This window comes from Chlorocebus sabaeus, chromosome 8 (assembly GCF_047675955.1).
Source record: "Chlorocebus sabaeus isolate Y175 chromosome 8, mChlSab1.0.hap1, whole genome shotgun sequence".
NCBI classification, from domain to species: Eukaryota; Metazoa; Chordata; class Mammalia; order Primates; family Cercopithecidae; genus Chlorocebus; species Chlorocebus sabaeus.
The window spans coordinates 121,250,557-121,275,199 of NC_132911.1; the positions used below are offsets into that span (position 1 = coordinate 121,250,557).

The 24,643-nt window shown below is 39.2% G+C and overlaps 1 long non-coding RNA gene across 4 annotated transcripts in view; it reads right to left on the reverse strand.

Annotated features, from left to right (window-relative positions):
• Positions 1-24,643, reverse strand: part of LOC119624872 (uncharacterized) — a 592,746-nt gene that overhangs the window by 370,648 nt on the left and 197,455 nt on the right. The gene's annotated exons all lie outside the window — the stretch shown is intronic.

Below are 24,643 nucleotides of genomic sequence, written 5' to 3' on the forward strand. Positions count from 1 at the left end.
TGCTGGAGAGTTACTGCAATCCTTTGGAGGTGGTGTCACTACATTCAGATTTTTCATGGTTCCTGAATTCTCGCTCTGGTACCTTCTCCTCTGGAGATGCTGGCACTAATTTTTGTAATTATTTTTTGTGAACAGGATTTCTGCACAGGAAGGATGGGGAAACCCAATCTGCTAACCCATGTGAGTGGTGCTCCAAATGCCTGGAGATCTGCCTATGTGTAAAGCAGGGAGGGCCCTACTGCACCACAATCTATGTCCATGAAGGGTGGAATGGCTCAGGCTGCTGGTCCAGGCAAGTGGGTGTCTTAATGCCTCATTTTCTGCCTGTGGGTAGAGTAGAGGGACCCACTGTACCAAAATATCAGGGGAGCAGGCTGGAACTCCCAGCAATGACACACACAGACCCATTCCAGATTTCCAAGTTGACCCTAGCTATAAGTCTCATCATCCAGGAGAAACTGCAGCTATAGAAATTCTCCTCCCACCCCAGGCTTGTGATGGGGGACAGCACAATTCCAGCACCTACTGCTAAGGCACTTGCCACAGTTCTGGCTGTGGAGACCTCTATGATCCAGAGCAGGAACTTCAATCTGTGGCCCAAGACTTAAATGATTGTGCATCCATGTTGCCTGTTGCCAAAGAATGGCTTTGTATCTTCAAGTCTTTTTGAATGAGATTTTTAAAAGATCAAACAGGAATATAAAAACCAAAATAATTAAGGTTCCCTCTGCCTTCACCACTGACTAGTATTAGAGTATGAGAAATGCAAACTATACAAATAGAATATTTTTTAAGTAAGTCAAATAAATTGATCTACAGGAAAATATACTTGCACACTCAAAACAGGATTGAGATTACTACTGGATTATTATGTCCACAAATTGCTGGTAACACTAATGTATAGAGAGGTGTTGATATAATAATTTTATGCAGGACATCTCTGAGATCTGAAGATAATTTCAAGAGTTCTAGGGTAAAAAGTTTAAGGAAGGCTGCTTTAAGTTTTTTCTCACCCTTCCTCCACCCCATCATGTACAACTTCTAAATCAGGGTAGAAATTTCTTAAAAACAAAAACAAAAACAAAAACAAACAAAAAAAACCCCCCAGCTACTAAAGGTTTTTAAATGATTTGAGAACTCTCTTCTTGATGCTTTGCTGAACTAACCAACATTGTTTATTTTTAACTATATTGAGGCTTAGTCTGAGACACAAACTACTAACTCAAATACCGGGAAGATAGGAAATATGAATGGTTAATGGTTAAAATGCACAGTTCTCCAGTGAAAGGGACTAAAATACTCTCAGGAGAAGGATCTCTGAATAAAATTGAAGTCTAAACTTGGAAAAATAAATTTGGAGGAAAGCCATGGCAGATTTAGAGGCAGGCAAATTAAACTTAGTGAATTTCAAATTAATTTCACAGATGGTATCCAATTCTGGTGTTGCTGGCAGGGTTCCAGGTTATATTGGAAACATAAAGAAAAAGCAAAAATCTTACTTTGATTTTCTCTGGAGATGTAAGATGTCTGATCTTTACAATTGTGTGTTTATAAGTATGTTTATGTGTGTTTGTACATATGAGTATATGTGTTTTGTGTGTATGTAGTCAATACCATATAAAGATTAACAAAACGAAACAGTATCCCAGCCTACAAATCTTGTAAGAAACAAATTCTCAGACACTTGTGAAGGGAAATATCAACTAAATATTTATTGGGTCTATTTTTAAGAACTGCCAGATACATCTTTTTATAACATTGAAAATAAACTTAATCTTTACTTAAGGGACAGGATTACATATTAGTGATGTGTATATTATAGCCAAAGTATTGATTCTATACTTTTTCTTGTGTAGAAATAGAAACAAGAGCTACAGCTGCCTGAAAAAATATATATAATATTAAATATTTAATATCCAATGTTTATATATATAATATATATATGTACATTTTACTATTCCAGGGAATTACAGGATATTATTTTACTGATACATTAAAGATTATTCACCTTTTCAATTATTCTTGTCTGCTGAGACACTCTGCTCTTTTTAGATATTAGCAAGCAGATTCATGGCAGTTTTGGGACTTCTTAGTCCCCCAACTTTCTAAGTTTAGAGACTTCTATCCCATATCATTTCAAACATATAAAAATACACCCACATCAGATGTTAAATATAACTTCCCTAAAATTTTTTCAAAAGGTTTTTAAAAAATGGTTATACATTTGAGTTTTCTTAAAGATAAATGGTTTATTTTGTTCTTGTGGACTACATTTATATTTAAGTTTATATTTAAGTAGAGTTGGATTGAATTACGCTTAACATTATATTCTTTAGATATTTAATTATACTTTTGTTCATTTTTATTTTTCAGGGTATTTCTTTCTTAGTTTGAAGCCAATAATTTTTCTTCCAGATTTAAACAATGCCATTGACAAGCTCCTAGACTAGTCTAGACACTAAGCCTATAGTACCAAATTGATAAAACTATTTTTTAGTTACCACTAATGATGCTGTACTTGCTATAAAACCAAGTTTTTACTGTGGCTTATAATGTCTATATGGATTTTTCTATGCCTTCTTCTATGGCCCTTGCTCATGCACTTGTCTTGTTTTCAGTCTGTTCATATAAGCAGTCTTTTGTTCTAAGAATCTATTATTGCTTGAGAAGATAAAGTAGCAATAGCAGTTTGAGGGAGTATCAGGGTTAAGGGAATACTTTTTAGGGTTTTCGCTTTGATTTGTATAGGATAGAAAAGACCTGGGCAAGCTTGTAGGCAGACAAGAAGTAGCTGAGCGAAAAACATCCAGCAGAAGAACAAACGTCCTTCATCTTTCTTATAATTGAGCTACTGCCTTAGCTTAGTACCTGGACAGGGCATAGTGGTGATAGAGAAATTCTAGGCAGACAGGCGTGTGTCCCTGGCAAAACCCAGCTTCCAACTGAAAAGCCTGAGACCTGCAGCCCAAAGTGAGAACTTCCATCCCGGTGTGCCTGCTCTCTCCCAGTTGGTTCTTTCTGAATAATGTCATTTCACCAATTGAATGTTGCCTCTTCCAAAACTACCTATGGCCCACTCTGCCCCATCCTGTGCCTATAAAGACCCCAGATTCAGCTGGCAGAGGAAATAAGTGGCTGGACCTCAGGGAGAGGTGGCTTTGGCTTCAAAAACAGTGGCTGGATGGGCAACTTGACTTCAAAAGAGAGAAGCAGAGAGGCCATTTGACTTCAGGGGAGTACAACCTGCTTTTCCCGTCCCCTTTCCACTCTCCCTCACTGCTGAGAGCCACTTTCATCACTCAATAAAATTCTCCACATTCACCATCCTTCAGTTCGTCCACATGACCTCATTCCTCTTGGAAACGGGACAAGAATTTGGGATGCACCAAGTGCAGGTACCCAAAAGGCTGTCACGCTGGCCCTTTACCCTCACTGGTAGAGGGCAGCCACCCCACGCAATGAGGCAAAGGTCCCACTGAGCTGATATCCAAAAACTGCTGTCCAAAAACGATGGTGCTAAGAGAGCACCTTAATACACTCTCTGAAGCCTTGGGGTTGCAGGCACCCCTACCTGGATGCTGCAATGGGGCCTGCACAAAGTTTGCTTCTGCCAGCACTGAAGTGGCTGGCCAGTTCCTGCACTCTCCTGCCTGTGTGCTCCCTCCCAGGAGGGGTGGAGTCCAGCGGACCTGAGTGAATTAAGTTTGCTTCTGCTGGGCTGCTGGCCGGTTCCTGCACTCACTTGCTCCAGTTCCCATACTCGTTCACTCACATGCTCTGTCCCACAAGGAGTTGAGTGGAGTGGGCTAAGTAAATGGGGCACCCCATCACAAGTCCCGTGAAGGGGTCAAGAAAATATCCTGCATCAGTAGGAGGTCTAAAACCAATCTTTTTTGAAGGACAGTGTCATGCAATAGATGCTTTATTTTTATTTATTTATTTATTTATTTTTTTGGAGACGGAGTCTCACTCTGTCGTCCAGGCTGGAGTGCAGTGGTGTGATCTTGGCTCACTGCAAGCTCTGACTCCCGGGTTCACGCCATTCTCCTGCCTCAGCCTCCCCAGTAGATGGGACTACAGGCGCCTGCCACCGCGCCCGGCTAAGTTTTTTGTGTATTTTTAGTAAAGATGGGGTTTCACCATGTTAGCCAGGATGGTCTCGATCTCCTGACCTCGTGATCCACCCTCCTCGGCCTCCCAAAGTGCTGGGATTACAGGCATGAGCCACGGCGCCCGGCCAATAGATGCCTTATTATAAGAGAGTATGGTTTTCTATGACTGAGAAAGAATATTCTTCCAAGCTGTCTCATGCAGTTGTAGACAGGATTGTTTCTCATAGGATATTGGACTAGAAGGTCTTACTTCCTCATTGCCTCTTTGCCAAGGGCTTCCCTCAGTTCCTTGCCACATGGACCTCTCCATAGGATGACTCACAACATGGCAGTTGTCTTCCTTCAAAGCAGGTGAGAGAGCAAAAGAGGCGGAGTACCCAAGACAAAAACCAAAGTCTTCTTTTATAACCAAAGCTTGGAAGTGGTATCCCATTACTTCTGCTGTATTCTATGCATTGGAAATAAGTCAGTAAGTCTAGCCCACACTCAAGGAGAGGAGTGACATGAGGACATGAATATCTGGTGGTAAAGATCTTGGGAAGTCATCTTAGAGCCACATTCACTATGTAGCAGAAGATTCAGGCTTCTAAACAAATAACAGTTTAAGATGTTGAGTAATATTTTTAAAAGCAGATAACTTAGAATATTTATTCCTATCTGGATCAGAGATGAAAATCTCAGAGAAAGTGACATTTGAACTAAGAACTGATTTTAAGGAAAATAGTCACCAGGCAGAGAAAATATTATGAACAGAAAAACAGATACACAGATGTTTATGGCATGTTTCTGGGACTTCAAAGACTTCCGTAAACTTGAAAGATATGTTGGGAAAAATGGCTGATAATAAGACTGCAACAGACTACTGTAGCCTATGGAGTTTCTCGTCTGTTATGCTGAAGAGCTTAAATTCCATCTTATACTTGAAGAGAAGTTAATGAAGGGATGAAAATCATATTTCAGAAAGATAATCCTGCTAACAGAGTGCAGGATAAGTGAAAACAAAAAAGAAAGAACTAGGCCATTCAGGAGCATGCTGTGACAGCATAAACAAAGATACAGTACACTATACTAAGCCAGTGGTCATGGGTATGGAGAAGTAGAGACATATAGGACAGATATGGTCAGGGGTTGAAAGAGAGCAAGACATTAATAACTTCAAGGCTCCTGGCTTGCATGACTAAGCAGATGTTGATGATGTGAATCATAGATGGGTGTATGAAAGAGAATGAATTTCTTTCTGGATATGTTGAGTTTTAAGACCCCACAAGACATCATACATACAGTATGGATAGGCTTTACTTCATAGACAGGGAAAGGGGGAGGAAATATAAAGCAACCATCACTTGGATGGAGACAAGCAGGAATGAATTTAGTTTAACAAGTATTTGTTGAATGTTTGCTACAGTCTTGGCACTATCTTAAATATGGTATCATAATGCATTTCACCAAAGTACGAACATGTAGATTACATTCTAAAGAAAAATAAAGAACTTCTAAATTATCCTTAAATTCAGATGCACCATTTTAAATAAACTATCATCAGAATTAATTCCAGACTTCACCAGAATAAACACAGAAATCAAGATGAACATGGAGAAGAAAGGATATTATCAAAATATACACCAAGCAACTATATTCAACCGTATTTGAATCATGTATACTGTTTCATTTCCCAGAGTTTGCCTTTTATTGTTATTTATTTTGTCTTGATTCAATTAGGAATACAGTCTGCAATTTGAAAGCAATTCTACATGTTATGTGACTGAGTTTCACACAAACCACTAATAAAATGTAGGAAAGGACAATACTCAATGAATCTCTTATGTATTAACTTGATTACTAGAATTAAGTCAGCTAGTTCCATTCCGTAGTGTTTAGCACATAATGCTCATGTAGCTTAGGACAGTTTGCAATTCAGAGCTTAGTTAATTAAAGTTTGTAGTTACTTGTTAAAATTGTAATTGCACCATGCCATGATTGAGGGTCTTTTAAAAATTAAATTGTTATTTACCCAAGTGGTGCTGAGTTTTTAGTGGGTATGTGTATGTGCACACAACACAATTACACATATATTTTAACCAGACAATATTTAAGATATTTTTCCTCATTAATGTGATCAGAGAAAAAAAGATATGTGCTGCAGCTGCTTAGTTTTGGTGGCAGGTCTGTGTGTTCTGGCCCTAGATGTTCCCCTGTTTGCTTTCTTACACACTCTTCAGAAGCATTTGCTTCTCTTCTCGAGGCCTCTGCTTCTCTTCTCGAGGTCCAAAACATCACACATTTTACAGAAAATGATGCATATGCCATTGATTTCAATGTTGTCTGTCCACGTTAACCTCACAGTTTGAACCAAAGATATTAAATTCCTAAAAAGCCCCTTCTTGATACATTAATACTCAGTCCTGATTTCTGTGTCCAAGCAGTCATCATCACAAATCATTGATGGTTCTAATGATGACAATAATCAGGGAAAGGGGAAGTGTAAAGTCTTTTATTAATTGCCCTCAACATATACAGAACTCTTCTTTCTACAGAGTGAAAGAAAGGGTTATGTTTTCAACCATACAGAAATTAACACCTCCAAAACCAAGAAAATGTCTTCAATTTTGTGGAGTAGGATGAACATTGGATGTGGTAGATATTGAATTAAAGCAGTTCCCTCAGTTTTACACTTTGTTCAAAATAGCTATAAAAATTTATACCTTTCCTTATATTTAGACCTGAAAAAAATACTATAATAGACTTAAAATACATTTATTCAACTAGCTTTGTCTTTCCTTTAATTCCAATTTAGTTGGCTTTTTATAGAAATGTGCTTGCAAGTGAATTTTGATTTCTTAAGCTTTTCTATTAATTCTTGAAATGCCTCAGTGTATATTTTCATTTTTACATGCAACCTGATAGAAAATCTATAGAACTCAGAGACTTAGAAAAAAATGTAAGCACATTAGTAAATAAATTTCTCAAAATTGGAAAGAATTGTGTCTGATATACTGTTGATTTAAATACAGGAAGAGTGATTGAACAAGTAAATGAATGACTGGGCTGCATAAATGAAACATGGCCCTGTATTCAAAACAAGAGATTCAAGGAAGGGAGAATGGGTAGACACTGGAATTAGATAGATCTATCCACTCTGGCATGGCTCTGGGCAGATGCGAGGGCAAGCCAAAATGAAGTGATTTCAGTGTTGAGATGTGCCAGTGTAGAGAATCCAACCTGACAATGCTCAGAATCCAAGTTAGATCAAGGCCCCTTGGAATAAACTCCAAGATATGATAAGCAAAAGCAAGACAAGGCTACAGTGTCAAGGGACAAGAAACGGGTTCTCAAGGGACAAGGCAGTAGGTGTGAATGGGAAGCAAAGACATGGCTCAAAGGTTTCACTTTGAGTGAGCTGGAGCATGCAAAGTCAGGAAAACCAACACAATCAATGTTTTTGTTGTTGTTGTTGAAGAATAAGATAGAAGAAGAGGAAGAAGAATGAGGAGGAGGAGGAGGAGAAGAAGAAGGGGGGGAGAGGGGGAGGAGGAGGAGAAAAAGATGAAGAAGAAGAAGGAGGAGGAGGGGGAGAAAAAGAAGAACAACAAGAAGGAGAAGAAGGTAGTGCAGGAGGAGGAGGAGGAGGAGGAGGAAAACTACCTACATAAGATTATTGATAGAATAAAAATGAGTGCAAACAGTTTTAAAGTGTTTTTGCACAATGACTGCCATCTGGTAAATACTTAATAAATTGTCATTATTGTTATTACCTTTTAAAAAATCATTTCACTATAGTAAACAGCTGCTAAAAACTCAAGACAAGAGAATAGATAAGAGATGCATTTCTACCAATGAGATGGTAAAGCTTAAGTCTCAGTCAGAAAACTGATTGACTCAAAAGACAACAAGAATTCTATGTAGAGAATTAAGGAAGCAGCATAGCACTCAAACCGAGATAAGTTGGTCCAGGGATAATATTATTAGTATGTGTCTCAAGGATAAACTGGAGAAAGTGAGGCAATGTTATCCAGTGAAGTTTTTATTTATACAATTCTCAGCCAATTAGCTTCACCTCCCATTAGTTGGTTCATGGGTGTCAGGCACAAAAAAAAACTATAAACATTTTGATTTTAAAATATTTGAATTTTTGGCTCATTGGGTTGCAAGAGATCTTCTCGACCAGCCTGACCAACGTGGAGAAACCCCATCTCTACTAAAAGTACAAAATTAGCTGGGTGTGGTGGCACATGCCTGTAATCCTAGCTACTCAGGAGGCTGAGGCAGAATTGCTTGAGCCAGGGAGGCAGAGGTTGCAGTGAGCCAAGATCACGCCATTGCACTTCAGCCTGGGCAACAAAAGTGAAACTCCATCTCAAAAAAAAAAAAAAATATATATATATATATATATATTTAAAAAAAAAAAAAAAAAAAAAGCATGACTCTCAAATATCAACTATTCTTTACCAATGATCTCAAGGTTTAAGAAAAATGAAAAAACATTTTCATATCTCAAAGGATTAGTGACTCTTAAATTAGCTTGCCTCAGTTTTATTATTTAAATTAGCTTACCTGAGTTTTTGAGTTTTTAACTTTTGCAATGGGTTCCACACAGTTTATTCCATGCAATTCCAATTTATTTTTATGAATTGCCACCTAACATCAGTATCTTTGGGGTTTGGACATCTCATTTATCATTGGTAACCAAGGCATTCTGGATGAGTGACATTTTTCAGAAAGTTGAAACTTATTCCGTAAAAATGTGAAAACATTTATTTTAATTGCTTTGACTTACATATTTTTCTACCTTAATAGAAGACATTAAAAATAATTTAACCTCTTGGATAACCCAAGAGCATGATTTGAGATTTCATTACTAGAAGTAATAAGGTAAGTAGATTTGAGTCAGCAAACCTAGAATTAAGATTTGGTTCTGCCATCTATGTCCATGTAACTTTGGACAAGTAACTTAACTAATTTGAGATACCAGTGTTTTCATCTGCAAAGCTGGTAGCAATAATACATAACTCATGTTATGTTGTTGTCATGGTTGGGTGAAATAATATGAAATATATAAAAGACTACCATTTATGATTTCCTATTGCTATAGGCTTACTGGGTAATACGCTTTTTCTTGATACAAATTTTTTTTCCCAGAAAGATATTCCATTTGAAATATTATGTTTACCAATTGAGATGTGATATGGTTTAGCTGTGCCCCCACTCAAATCTCATCTTGAATTGTAGCTCCCATAGTTCCCACATGTTGTGGGAGGGATCAGGTGGGAGGTAATTGAATCATGGGGGTGGGTCTTTTCCGTGCTGTTCTCATGATAGTGAATAACTCTCACTAGATCTCATGGTTTTATAAAGGGGAGTTTCCCTACATAAACTCTCTTGCCTGCCATCATGTAAGATGTGACTTTGTTCCTCATTCACCTTCCGCCATGATTGTGAGGCCTCCCCAACCATGTAGAACTATGAGTCCATTAAACTGCTTTCCTTTATAAATTGCCCAGTCTTGGGTATGTCTTTATTAACAGTGTGAGAACAGACTAATACAAGATGATAACTTTTTCTTTTTTTTCTTTTTTTTTTTTTTTTTGAGACAGAGCCTGAGCCTTGCTCTGTCGCCCAGACTGGAGTACAGTGGCTTGATCTCGGCTCACTGCAAGCTCTGCCTCCCAGGTTCACACCATTCTCCTGCCTCAGCCTCCCGAGTAGCTGGGACTACAGGTGTGAGCCACCATTCCCAGCTAATTTTTCTATTTTTTTGTAGACATAGAGTTTCACCATGTTGCTCAGGCTGGTCTTGAACACCTGAGCTCAGAGCTCAAGTGATTCACTCACCTTGTCTTCCCAAGGTGCTGGGGTTACAGTGTAAGCCACCGGACCTGGCCTCAGTCTTACCATTTTTAATCTTCTTTTTGCCAACTAAAAGTTTTGGCAATTGGCAGGAAAAGTCCACAAGCACCTGTCTCTCTGGCAGTGTATTCAGCCATCCCTCCTATGACTCTCGACGTACTGTCCATCCCCTTACCTTTTATCCCTGCTCACTGTTTTGTCCAGTAATTCTCTACCCTTTCTCCTGCATCATCATTTCCCATTTTCATTGAATAAATCTCAAGAGCATACAAACACGTTGTGATTTCTCCCATCTTATTAAATAAAAAAAAACTCTCTTGACCTTCCATCTCCTACAGCTACTCCCTATTTCTCTCTTTTCGGCAAAAATTTTTAAAAATGTTTTTAATATATAGAGAATATAGAGCATTCTCTATGTTCATTCTCTGCAGTTCCTCTTTTCCAATTATCTTCAAAATTTCTTGCAACTAGTGTTTTGACCAGTCCACTCTCATAAAACTTTTTCAACATGACCATGACCTCCAATGGCTTGCACGTTGTTGTTCCTCACCTTATTTGACCCTGTTAGCAGCATTTAACACATTGACTGCTGGCTTCCTTGAAACATTTCTTTAATTTGGGTTCTAGGACACTGTGCTCTTCTCCTTTGCCTCTTGTAACTCACTGACCACACCTTCTCAGTCTGTTGTTCATTATTCCTCAGCTCCTAAATCTCATTATTTTATAGCACTCTGGGGATTCATGCTAATCTTAACCACACACATGGTATTAAATATCATCTATATTCTGAAAACTCCCACAGTTACACCTCTAGCCTGGACTTCACCCCTAAACTCCAGATTCTTGTATCTAGTTGCCAACCTGACCCCTTTCTTGGCTGACTGATGGGTGTGTCACAACTCCCATGTAAAAACTATGTTCTTATTCGTCTATCCCTGGCATATTCCTTCCACAGCCTTCCCTCTCTGTTAACGACAACTACATTTTTCCTGTTGCTCAGGCCACAATTCATTCTTGACTTCTCTTTCTCTCTTGTGTTCCACTCAGCAAATCTTTTTGGCTCTCCCTTCAAAATATATCCAGGGTACGACCACTTCTCACCTCTTCCTTTGTCACTCCCGTGGTCCAAGCCTTCAAAATCTCTCCTTTGAATTACTTCAATAGCATCAACTGCTTTTTCCCTCTGATCTTAGTCTCCTAGAGACTATTCTATCCAGAGCAACCCTGCTAAAATAGTCAGACCGTTTATCTCCTCTGTGCAATCCAACCCTCCACCCCGGCGTCTTACTCAAAATACACGCTCTCCCTGATGTAGTAACCTCACGCCGCCTGCCCCTCCCGCCCCCTTCCTTCTGGTGTGCTAGCCCCATTGGCCTGTTTGCTGAGTCTTGAACATGGCAGGTGGCTCCCTGCTCAAGGCCTCCCTATTAGTGGTCTCTATAATTGCTGTTCCTTCAAGTAATTGATCACATTAAGACAGATAACAAGCCGTTAATGACTTTCAAGTTGTCTGGAATGTTTTTTACTCAAATACTCCAAAGCATAATACCTCATCTTCTTTTAAGTCTTTGCTTAAAGATCATGTACCATGTGAGATCTTCTCTGATTACCTTATGTAAAACAGCACTCTCTATTCCCTTTCTCTGATTTATTTATCTCCATAGCCCTTCTCACCACTGACATAGGATATATTTTGCTTTATTGTTAAATTATTTTATTTATTCAATGTTTATTGTCTTTCTCCCCCATTCATATGAGCAGCAGTTTTTTCTTTATTTTCTTCACTGCTTTAGCTCCAAGACCTGGAACAGTGCCTGGCACATATTAGGTATTAAATAAATATTTGCTAAAAGAACACTAAGTGAGAAAGAAAAATAAAAGAAAGAAAAATAAACTAGCTATTTCAGGAATAATTGAGTTCACTGACACGTACAACTCATATTCTATTCATAAAAATATTATTAATAATATTCTTAATATTTTCTATGACAAATAGAAAAAGAATTCATGGACCAAAAAATCCATATGTTTAACTCTGAAAAGATAGTCTTCTTAAGAATGTATAAAATGTCTCTGAATTTGGTATGTTTGTCAATTAGTCTTCATCTCTTTTGTGAAACAGTGAGAAAAAAAAATCGAAGTGAAAGCAAACCATTGCTCATAGGAGACAGAGAACAAGTTGTTAATGAGTTTCAAGTTGTTACAATGTATACGTTGAGGCACAGTTGAAGGTGCTAATAGATCTCTTAAGTTCTGTGTGATTTTGAACAGGCACAGCTATTTCAATGATTCACTTGATCTCACTAAACACTTTCCCAAGGACTCAATTCATTTCTAAGAGCTTTTATTGAAGGCTTTTGTAGCCAATACCTGGAGTGTACTTTTAGATGAAAGAGGAGAACTATCTAGGGAAACCAGGCTGGGCTTCCTTTTGCAATGCAAATAAAATTCTTCAGTCCCCAATTTTTGTGCATTGTAGAAATACATTACATAGATAGTCACTACTTAGGGAGAGATCAACAGCCCCTTATGTTAACAAAAGTAAATGATTTTACATCAGAATAATATGGAGAGACACCAGGGTAGAACTGGAGCCTGAGAGATTGAGTGATCAAGGGAAAAGGAATTGGGCTCTGGTGACACACACACATACACACACACACACACAGATTTGTGTCCCAAACTTCACTACTTTTAAACTAGGTGACATTGCACAATGTGTTTAACCTTTCTAAGCCCCGTTCCATAACATATGAAATAGAGTTGAGAAAAATCTTTAGTTCTTGTAGACATATAGATTAAAGATAATGTATGGAAAGCACCAATTACAATATCTGCACATAGTAGATGTTCAGTAATGGTAGAGATCATAAACAAGCAGGAAAAACAAGCAGGAAGACTAACATTTATTGGCAACCCGCTTAAGACACAAAATATCTATTCTGTGATACTTAAGAAAACTTGGACAATTTGATCTCTTCTCCAAACACATTCCCAAACTCCTCACTTTCGTTTGCTTCCTCTATGTCCTCGCATTTGTCTTGGCACCATATATTCATAAAGAAGCAGAAAGAAAAATGATGACTGGCTAGCTCCACCCCGGCTCAGGCCCTAAGAGACTGTAGGGAAGCATAAAAGAGATAACAGAATACACGCTGAAATTTTAGTTCCTGTATAGTGGCGTAACTCCCTTACGGAACCATCTTGCCACCCGTAACAACTACAAACCCTGGGGAAAAAATTCAAACCTAATAATCTTGACAAGTAAACAAAAGCAGGCAGATTATGGAGGTAATTGGAACCTCGGAGCAGCAACAAGAATGGGGGTGGGTTTTGTGTTCCTCTATGGCTTTGACTCAAAGTTGGGCTACGGTTGCAGAATCTCGCTGCAGTACAGGAAGCTAAAACTATGTGGGAAGCCCCGTCGTCTTTCTGGCTGCAGGAACCAAGGAAAGAGGCTAGGACAACAGCCACCATGGGAAAATGAGAAGGGAATCCCAGAAAGTAGAGAAGCAGATGAACAGATTCCCTAACCATATGTACAAAAACCAAAAATAATTCAGGTTGACCTCTTAACCATGCACATGTGAGACAGATACCAGGTTAGTTGGTATTTAAAAAAGGAAAACATTAGCAAAATTCCTCAGAGGAATATCAAATAACCTAAAGTCTATATACCAAAACATTGAGAATATCCAGATGGAATCCAAAATAAAATATAAAGAATGAGAAAAATACAACAAATTCTCAGTGACTTAAAGTTCTACATCAAGAAGCTATATTTAAAATGTAAAACTCATATCAGACAAAGGACTTGAAACCAGAATACATAAAGAATTCTTATCATATACCAATTTAAAACTGGGCAAAAGATTTGACACATTTCACAAAAAAAAAGATATACACATGAATAATAAGTGCATTAAAATGTCTATCACCATTTGTCATCACGAAGAAAAATTAAAACAATGAGATACCATTAAACATCATGTATTTATTTATTTATTTTTTAAAAAATTTTGAGGCTGCAACTTCAAACTCCTGGGCTCGAGCAATCCTTCTGCCTTGGCCTCCCAACTAGCTAGGACCACAGGTGCAAACCACTATGCCCAGGTAATTTTAACTCTTTTGTAGAGAAAGAGGGGTCTCACAGTGTTGCTCAGGTTGGTTCTAAACTCCTGGCCTCAAGTGATCCACCTTGGCCTCCCAAAGTGCTGGAATTACAGACAGTCACCGCACCCAGCCTGAACATCTTTTAAAATAGCTAAAATATTTTTAAAAATTGGCGATATCAGGTGTTGAGGGTATTCTGTCCTCATAAGTCACTTGTGGGAATGTAAAAGCGTACAACCACCTTAGAGAACACTTTTGCAGACTTTTGGAAAGTTAAACATATGCCATTCATAACCCAGCCATCCCACCTCTAGAATCTACCGACTAGAAATGAAAACATATGTGCACATAAAGACCTGCACACAAATATTCATAGCAGTTTCATTTGCAATGATCTCAAACTGGAAATAATCCAAATGTTCATCAGCGGAGAATAAAGAAAATACGGTATAACCATATAATGGAATAGTATTCAGCTACCAAAAAGTACTTTCCTACTAACATATGCATCAATGTGGAGTTACTCCAGAAATTATTATATTGAATAAAAGAATCCATTATATCTTTAAGAATAATGCCTACTGTATATTTCCATTTTTAGAGAAGTTTAGAAAATCTAAGTTTACCTATAATTGACCAGTGGTAAGAAATGCAGTGAAAGATGAAGTGTAAATGACACATAGAAACTTTTGGAGGTGATAGAAATATTTGGTACCTTAGTTGTGGTAATAGATTTTTAGTGTAATATGTGTCACAACTTATCAAATTATTCACTTTATATATGTGCAGTTTTATTTTATATGAATTTCACTTGAGCAAGAAATAAAACATTAAGATAATAAATGCTACTTGTGTTTTAAAAAGAAGATATGGTACCTACTTTCAAAGATTTTTATAATCTGGAAGTAGAGTGAGATGAAACAATAATTTTTAAAAAGTAATGGGTCTGGTGTAGTGGCTTATCCCAGTAATCCCAGCACTTTGGGAGGCCAAAGTGGGAAAACTGCTTGAGGCCATGGAATTCAGGGCCCATCTGGGCAACATAGTGAGACCCCTCTGTCTCTACAAAAATAAAAAATAAAAAAATTACCAGGGTGTGGTGGTGGACACCCATGGTCCCAGCTACTCAGGAGGCTGAGGTGGGAGGATTGCTTGAGCCTGGGTGGTCAAAGCTGCATTAAGCTGACTGCACCACTGCACTCCAGCCTGGGTGACTAAGACCCTCTCTCAAAAAATAAAATAAAATAAGATACAATAGCTCTCAAAAGTGAAAATAAATATAATAACTTTGAATTTGGAAATGTAAGCTAATAAATCTTAAAGTCTAATTTTTGAACGAATAAGCAAGGCTTACTCACCATTTATGACTTTGTTCATACAAAGGTAACCTGTGAATCTAATTATTAGTATTCAAAGAACAAAGGAGGTCCTAGTTGTCTGTTTAAGCTTTAATTGAAAAACACATTAGAACTATGTTTGAAAACAGACCTTAAAACGTCTCCAGTGCTTATTCCAGAGCTCTGCATCTGTGGACCTTCCATTTTTGATCATTAGGACAATGATGGTAGAAACCAGAGTTTTTTCCTCTAAAGACATTTTTTCCTAATGTACAAGCCTTAAAAAGTAAGTCTCCAGGATTGCATGGCACGTTGAGCCTCCATCTTTTTGCTCATTCACTGAAAGGGACTTTGTTATAGGCCACCAAGCATTTATCAAATATTCATGACAGGTCTGGTACTGTGCTAGGCATTTTGGAGCAGGAAAGGGTACATGGAAAGAGTCACTATACCTGCTTTCATTCATGTAAAAATTAACTTTGAATATGTACAACAATTAAGGAATAACAGTAGTATAATAAATACCTTGTAGTGGTTAAACTATAAATGCAATTAAAAGAGCAAAGAAGGCAATACTGAAACAGAGAAATAAGCAAAGAGTCTTGAGTCTGGACTTGAGAAAGGTAGAGGGAAATCAGCAGAAGTGGGAGACAAATTCACTATCATTCATTCATTCAATGAATATTAAGAATCTACCATGCCAAGGCACTGAGCAAAATGCTAAGAACACCGCGGTGAACAAAAATGCACTAGTCCTTGCCCCCACATGTTGCTCCCAGCCTACTAGAAGAAGCAGTTATTGAATAAATAGATATGCAAATAAAAATACAATTGCAAAAGATTACTAGTGCTCTGAAGGAACAGTGCACCGGTGGAAAACATGCAAGAGCTGAGGAAAGAGGACATGCACAGAAAACACAAGGCAGCCAGGGGATGTTCAGGATTCCAGATTTTAAGTGCAACATTGTGACCAGCTGGTGAAGAAAGCATGCCCTCTAAGGTCAAATAAAGTCAACTAAATAGGGGGTACACTAGGCTGCTACCAAAGAACAACTTCACTCAAGTCTTCTCGCCTAATACCACTAGCCTCTCTCTCAGGCCCTGCTTCTCTTTGGGTTCACTTCTCCTCTGGCACCTTTCCCTTTGTCTAAGTCACTCTTTATTTCCCTATTCAAAGTCCTGAGAAAGACAATCTGATTGGTCCAGGTTATTACCTTCAGTCCTGCTTGGGTAAAGTCTTTTGTACCAGAGCAGGTTACATATCACTGGCCAGCCTAGAAATTGGTTGCCCTTGGGTCACATGGTCATCCTAATCCAATCAGCTGTGACCAGGAGTCATATGGCACAGAAACGGCTAAGAAAGAAGAACCTAAGGTGGAAATGAAGATGGCAAATTCCATTGTCAATGGTATTTGTCAACCTCCTTAATATAGCCAGAAAAGAAAAAAAAAAAAAGGTTTCTCTAGTAGAGTGGAAGTAAGCAATAGAAGGCTTTGAAAATTAGAGAACTGAGCCTTTTTATGGAGACCATTGAAATCTTACAAAGGAAATATGCAGAGACTGATATGATGAAAGTGGAATTTCAGGAAGACAAGTGAATTTGTCTTAGTTTTCTGTTTCTTTTTCTACTAAACCATACATTGAGATTTAAAGGTCATAATATTTTCTCTTACCTTCTCAGATCAAATGTGATGAGAAATGGGTACAGAGAGAGATGAAGGTAAAATAGCAGGCTAATTATTAATAAAGCTAGATTACAGAATATGGCTTAGCATTGACTTCCTCTTGAATTGACTGCCAGTCACTGGCAGGGTAGGGACAGAGCCCGAGGAGTGGAGGAGAAGGCACTATTCTGTTCAGAGGGCCAGTCTTAGGAAGAGAGAGAAAAGGTGGGGGCACCCAGATCCCAACTCACCACACAATCACCTCTTTGATATTGGCAAAGAGTAAAAGAAATACAGGAGCTATTTGTCACACACCTGCTGTTTTCTGAAAACCTGGCAAGTGGCAAGTCCTTTCCTGCAACATTTCTGTATCCTGAAGGCCTGTTATTCCTCACCCTTGATTTGCCTGTTTCATTCCCTGTCAATACACTAGAGGGTCCCTCCTCTTCCTCACCATTCTGTTTCTCCTCATTCAAAAGTCTGCCCAGAATTCAGCCTTTATATAGGGTCCCCATAAGAGAAATATCTTGACTTATCATATCTTTATTTTTTTATCACTCAGAATGTATAAAATATTTTATCATATAGGTGTTTTTCACTTAACATCATAACCCTAACTCAACAAAATTGGTTGTAAAACAATTCTTTCTGAAGCAAGAGAACTTTGCACTTTTTTAAACCAAACAGCCTACTCTGCTTTTTCAAAAGTCACCCATTAGAAAATGAAGCAGATTTTTTCTGGTTTGAGGCAGGGAAAGTGTGGGCACTACAGGTATTGTTGAATATGAATTCAGTCATTCTAATACAGTACAAAATCTGAAGACTACTCTTTAGGCCGTTAACAATAATTCAAAAGATATTTGCATGTAGTACCCTAAGAAAAAATATGAAAACAGAGAAGTTCAAGAGAAGTTCAAGAGAAGTTATAGAAGAAAACAGTACTGGAAATTCTGGCAGGTGAATTATTTGCTTTATTCTCTCACTTACTACTCACCTTGAAATATCAACAATCACAAAGATCTTAATAATTTTTATTAGTTTGATGACTATAAAACTTTAAAAGAGGGAGAATATTTACTTCTAGCAAAACAAAGAGGCACCCATTATGTGGTAGCACATGTGGCTGTAAGACAATCAACCACAAACAACTGGTAACTTCATACATAACTGGACTCCTTTTATCCCAAACCATGTTTATTTAATTACAGCCTTGTGCCTTCATTTACGATGTTTCCAAATATCTCTTGATCCTGGCTAAGTGTTTCTAAATATTGATCTTGGGTTAGCAATAACTGTGACATGTATAAAAAGGAGATATTAGGCAATTAAATTGTCCAAAACAGTTGACCAAGTCATGCAAATTCTCTAAACCTAGAGGAGGATCAATCTTGAAAGTGAAGTTGTGATTTAATTCATGCACTTCTTAAGTATGAGATTCTAAGTGAGCATTGGGAAGCATAGGAAACCTTTACTAATGAATCTTCAGGGACCAGTTAGCACAGTTTGTTAAATTGGAATGCTAATTAGGTCTAGGCAATAGTTTAAATCAACCTAAATGCTTGTTAGTTTGACCGATTACAGGTGCCCAATAAGTGTTTGTTTGAATTCAATAATTCTCTGTCCAGAGGGAATATTCTGGTTCATGAGTGGCTGAATTGAAAAACATAAGCTATTAGTCATGAATAAATTGCATATCAACTGGTGCATTTCAGCATTACTACTGGAAGTCCAAGGTCGCGGCAGTGATGGCTCAGTCAGGTCCCTTTCCTTTGGTAGGTCCTATGCAGCGATATTTCCAAATGGACCTAGATTATTTTGAAGCTTTTTCATGGCATGTGTAATATTATGGAAAGTACAAGAGTGAAACACCTGGGTTATAAGTCAGTCCAGAACTACCAAACTATTTAATGACAAAGCAAGTCTAGAACCCACTGTGCTGACTCGTGGGGAGTCTTCCTTCCATTGTGGCCTCTCAAATCTTTCTTGAGTCTACATTTCTCCCTTTCCTACCCCCAAACCCTGCTGATTTCCCCTCAGTGTATTCTCAAATATTGAGTGTTAGGTTCAGATTAAATACTATAGCCTGTATGTAGCCTTTTGATTCAACGACTGGTGTCCTGACTCCACAAAACCATCCCAGAATTGTTCCTGTCTCCCAGGTGCTAGAAACTGCATAGCCCAACACTTCCCATAACAACATACACAAAGCTAGCTCCAATCCTGCATTACACAAGAGCCGGGGCACTGCTGCAGGTAATGAGTCAGGTCAAGAAGGATTCCAGTTTGTCTTTTGGGTAATTTAACCCAAAAGCAGAGGCAATGAATCATTGTGTTAGAAGAAACTACTTTGGTATCAGACAAAACCACATGGGGCTTAGGGCAAATTTCAAATTTGGCACTTCAGTAGTAGCAAATTAGTATTATATTCAGTTGTATGTGTCAGAAAACCCCCAAATAAGCACTTAGCTAAGCTGTAGCTATGATTTCTGCATCCCAGCTAGTAGGAAGAAGGAATCGGAGGCCCCATTCTTCTAAGGACAACAGCCAGTAGTCTCCCATGTCATGCATACTTACAGGTGATGGGCCAGAACGTAGTGAAATGCCTCTGTCAAGGCTCAAGGAAGGCTGGGACATACAGCTTCCACCCTGGGTGCCCTGCTAAAAACCAGATATTCTCTTGCTTAAAAAAAAAAAAAAAAAAGCTGGACACAGTGGCTCACGCCTGTAATCCCAGCACTTTGGGAGGCCAAGGTGGGCAGAGTTCAAGAGTTCAAGACCAGACTGACCAACAGGGTGAAACCCCATCTCTACTAAAAACACAAAACTTAGCCAGGCGTGGTGGCACACGCCTGTAATCCCAGCTACTCAAGAGGCTGAGGCAGGAGAATCGCTTGAACCTGGAAGGCGGAGGTTGCAGTGAGCCGAGATTGCACCACTGTACTCCAGCCTGAGCAACAGAGCAAGACTCTGTCTCCAAAAAAAAAAAAAAGGCAGAGGAGATATTGTATAGAAATTAAGTCTCTGTTTCTTTCTCTTCCTAACTATGGGTAATAATTTTGCGCTAAAATCTTCTGTGATTTAAGATAATACTTCCTTTGTGTGGATTATTTTGCTTAACCTCTCAGTGGTATCTGACACTGTTCAGCACAAGCTCCTTGCTGAAACAATCTATTCTTCCTGTGACTTCCATGGCAGGATAGTCTCTTGACTTTCCTCTGACCTTTCTATTTCTTCCCAATTTTTGTTGTTAATAGTGTTGCCTCCTCTTCTTCTTTCTGTTCCTTAGTGTTCCCATTGGCTCTATCCTGGAGCAGCTTCTTCCTCACTTCTCACTTTACCCATTTTCCTCACTGTTACCTATGGTGGAAGGAAGTATAGTGCACATTTATTGAATGTTTACTACACACTAGGAACTATAAGTGTGTTATATATAGCATCTCACTTAATCCTATCAACAATCCCAAAGCTAAATACCATTGTTATTATGGAGGTTGATGTGATCTGTCCACTGTTGAGCAATGACAGGTTTGGATTTTAGTCCAGGACTGCCTGACTCCCACAGATTTTGAGCTTACGACTACACCCACCCACTTTTCTCCAACCATGTAAAAAGAAAACCCTGCCAGGTCCCAGCACGTACTCAGTCGCTTACTGGATACATCCACTGATGATCATGTACACATTTCAAACCCAGGATGCCACTGAGTAAACTCCTGGTTCTTTCATCAACTATTTATTGAGCACTTATTATGTGCCAGGCACTGCTGTAGGTGCTGAATCTACTGAAGAAACCGAAAGAGACAATCTCTAATTTCATGAAATTTACTGTTTAGCTGAAGGCACAAACAGTGAAAGAAACAACATCAGTTTGTGAGAAACACCACAAAAAATGAAGCAGGCTAAATGGATAGAGAGATGGAGAGGGCTATACAGTAGGTGGAATAATGGCCCCACAAAAGATAACAACCCTCTAATCCCTAGAAGCTATGACTATGTTGCATTACAAGGAACAGGGAATTTTACAGATGTGGTTAAGGTTAAGGGTCTTGAGGTGGGGAGATTTTCTAGAATAATGTAGACGAACCCAGCATCATCACATGGTCCCTCAAAAGTGAAAAGTTAGAGGTATGTGACAATGACAATGGAAGAAGATGAAGGAGAAATGTAAAGCATGAGAGGGAATTGACTGCCATAGCTGGCTTTGAAGATGGAGGAAGGGGCCACAAGCCAAGGAATGTGGTCATGGAAGCTAGGAATGGCTGTCAGTTTACAATCAGTAAGAAAATGGGGACATAAATTTCTGCTGCTTTAAGACACTAAATTCTGATCTTTTTTTCCAGCAGCAACAGAAGACTAATGCAGGCTGTTTTAAGTAAGGTGGCCAGAAAAGGCCACTGAAAACAAAGACCTGGAGAGATAGCTGAGAGAAGAGTTTCCCAGCCAAAAGAAATGAGTCTGGAGTGAGATGAACTTGGAGTGTACAAGGAATAGTAAGGAGGTGAATGTATCTGGAGTGAGGGGAGAACTGTCGGAGCTGAGAGAGCAGGAACAGCCTAGGCCAGCACATGTGGAGATGTGCAGGTCATGCAGCTTTGGATTTTATTCTAAGTACGATGAGAGGACTGGTCAGCAGGGGAGAATCACAACCTGACTTAGCTTGTAAGTTTGCCTGTGGGTGCTGTAATGAGAGTGGACTGGATGGGGCAAGTGTAGCAGGAAGGAGTCCAATTAGGAGACTCTTGACTGTTATCCAACATTCCAAATAAGAGAAGAAGACAGCTTGGACTAGGTGAAAGAGGTGAAGTAATTGGTCACACACAGTATATATTTGAAAGTTAGAGTTCATTCTATTTTCTGATGACTTGGAAGTAGGGTGGGAAAGAGAGAAGCCAGGATGGGCAACTAAATGCATGGTGGTGCAGACAATGCAGATAATGACATGGAAAAAAGTGTGGTAGAAGAAGGTTGGGAGGGATCAAGAGTCAGGTTTTTTTAGACATAAGTTTTAGATGCCAAATAGCCATCCAAGTCAAGATGTCAGGTTTTTCGGTATGTGAGTCTGAATTGAGGGACAGTTTGAATTGGAGGCATGTGGTAGGCAGATTTTAGTTACTCCCCAAAGACGTCCACATCCTAATTCCCAGAATCTGTATGTCATGTTACATGGCAAGGGGGGATTAAGGGGTAGCAGATGGAACTGAAGTTGCAAAACAGCTGACCTTAAAATAAAGAGATATCCTGGATTATCTAGTTTGACCCGATGTAATCTAAAGGATACTTAAATGAAAAAGAGAGAGGCAGAGGACTCAGAACCAGTGATATGGCATACTTAACTAGCCAATTCTGGCTTTGAAAAGGATGAAAGCTGGTTTTTGAAGTTGGTGGAAGTGGTCATGAGCCAAGGAATTGGGACACCCTTCTAAAAACTGGAAAAGACAAGGAAACAGATTTCTTCTGAGAGCCTCCAGAAAGGAACACAGCCCTGACAACACCTTGAGCTTAGTTCAGCGATAACCATTTCAGACTTCTGAGCTAAAAAGCTGTAAAATAATAAAAGGTGTGTTGTTTTAAGCCACAAAGTTTGTGGTAATTTGTTACATGTGCAATAGGAAATTAACATACGGCATAATTTCTCTGAAACGTCAGTGTATCCTCTCTTGGTAAATGACATAAACTTCACTTGAAGCTTCACATGAAAGCAGAAATACGTGCCATCCTTAATTCTTTCCTCTCCTTCATGCTCCTAATCTAGTCACAACGAAGTTCTCTAGATTCTACTTACTAAATATTTATTCAGAGTTACCCTCCGTCTCCTTTCTCTACACGGGTCATGATCATCATCATCATTCCCCTTTGAAAAAGAAGACAATAGAAACCCACCATCTATTCCCCATTTAGCAAACAGAATAAGTCTTCTAAAATGAGTATTTCAAATTATTCCTCTCACCTTGAAACTATTCAATGGCTTGCTGTTTCACTCTATAAATTCTCAACTGCTTGACATGGGTTAGAAGATCCTTCAAGGTTGCGTCTGCCTTCAGCCTTTTTTCCTAACACTTGTCCTCACACTGAACTTCTTCCAGATCCTGGAAAGCATTAGGAGGCCTCTTCACTTCAGGTGTTGGCACTGGCCTTCCTCATCCTCGTAGAAAAGACTCTTATCATTCGTTACTCCCTTCCCTATCTACCTTCAGGTTCCACACTGCTCCCTTCAGGTGGTTCTCAATCTCCTAAATTGTTAGCACCCTGGTATCAGGAACTTTTGTTTCGAGACACTCATCACAATAGTGTTTTGTTTGTCTCCATGACAAACACGCTGCACAGCTTTTGCCTGATTTGTTCAGTACTCTATCTTCATTCCTAGCCCCCAGCAGATAGTAGGTGCTCAGCCAATATTTGTCAAATGGTAATTACTCACTGAAGACCTGCGAATTACTATGTTTAATTCTAACATGGTTCCTATGACGTATTTAGTAACCATTTCCTGGAAAATCCGTATAATGGAGCATTCAGATACTTCTAAACAATGCAACATTTGTGCCTATCACCAATTTTACATTCTTCACTTCTCCCCACTTTGGAAATGAACAGTAAGAGGTGAGAGACATTTTAATTTTTCTTGCATTTATCATGTCACTCAACAATCATTCAATAAGTATTTATTGATACTTGTGCCAATCACTAGGTGTTAGGAATACAGTAAGTGAATAAAATCGTCTGTTTTCATGGAGTTTGCAGTGTGTGTGTAGACAGGGTAAGATAAAGTCTGAAAGTAAGCCAACTGAAAGCTATATAAAATATCAGACAGTAGGCCAGGCGCGGTGGTTCACGCCTGTAATCCCAGCACTTTGGGAGGCCGAGACGGGCGGATCACGAGGTCAGGAGATAGAGACCATCCTGGCTAACACCGTGAAACCCTGTCTCTACTGAAAATACAAAAAATTAGCCGAGCGTGGTGGCGGGCGCCTGTAGTCCCAGCTACTCGGGAGGCTGAGGCAGGAGAATGGCGGGAACCCGGGAGGCGGACCTTGCAGTGGGCCGAGATCCCGCCACTGCACTCCAGCCTGGGCGACAAAGCGAGACTCCGTCTCAAAAAAAAGTGCCAGAGTCAGAAAGAAGTGTGCGTTGATCATTTTTTTGCTTAGAGAGATTGGGAAAACTCAAGAGAGTAAAACATCTGAGCAGGGACCAAGAGCAATCGGGGAGTCCGTATCATGTCACAGAGAAGCGTACAAGCTTAGGAATCTTGCTTTCTAAATTCGAACCGCAGGTTGCCAGTTACACCTGTATGCGACTGAACAAGTACTTTAACCTGTCTCTTAGCTGTAATACTACAAACCTCAGGCTTGTTAAGAGAAAACGCTCCACAAGGAATTAAACACACAAGGTTCTAACGCTGGGCCAAGACTGGGAAACGAACTCTGGAAACTCACCCTCTGCTCCCCAGGAGCGGCTCCCCTCTGGCTGGATCGCAATTGGTGATTGGCTACTTAACCCGTCCGTCCTTTCCCGCCCAGCGTCCAATCCAATCCCGCCCGGCTCCGCTCGGAGACAGTTCGCCGAGTGGGCGGTG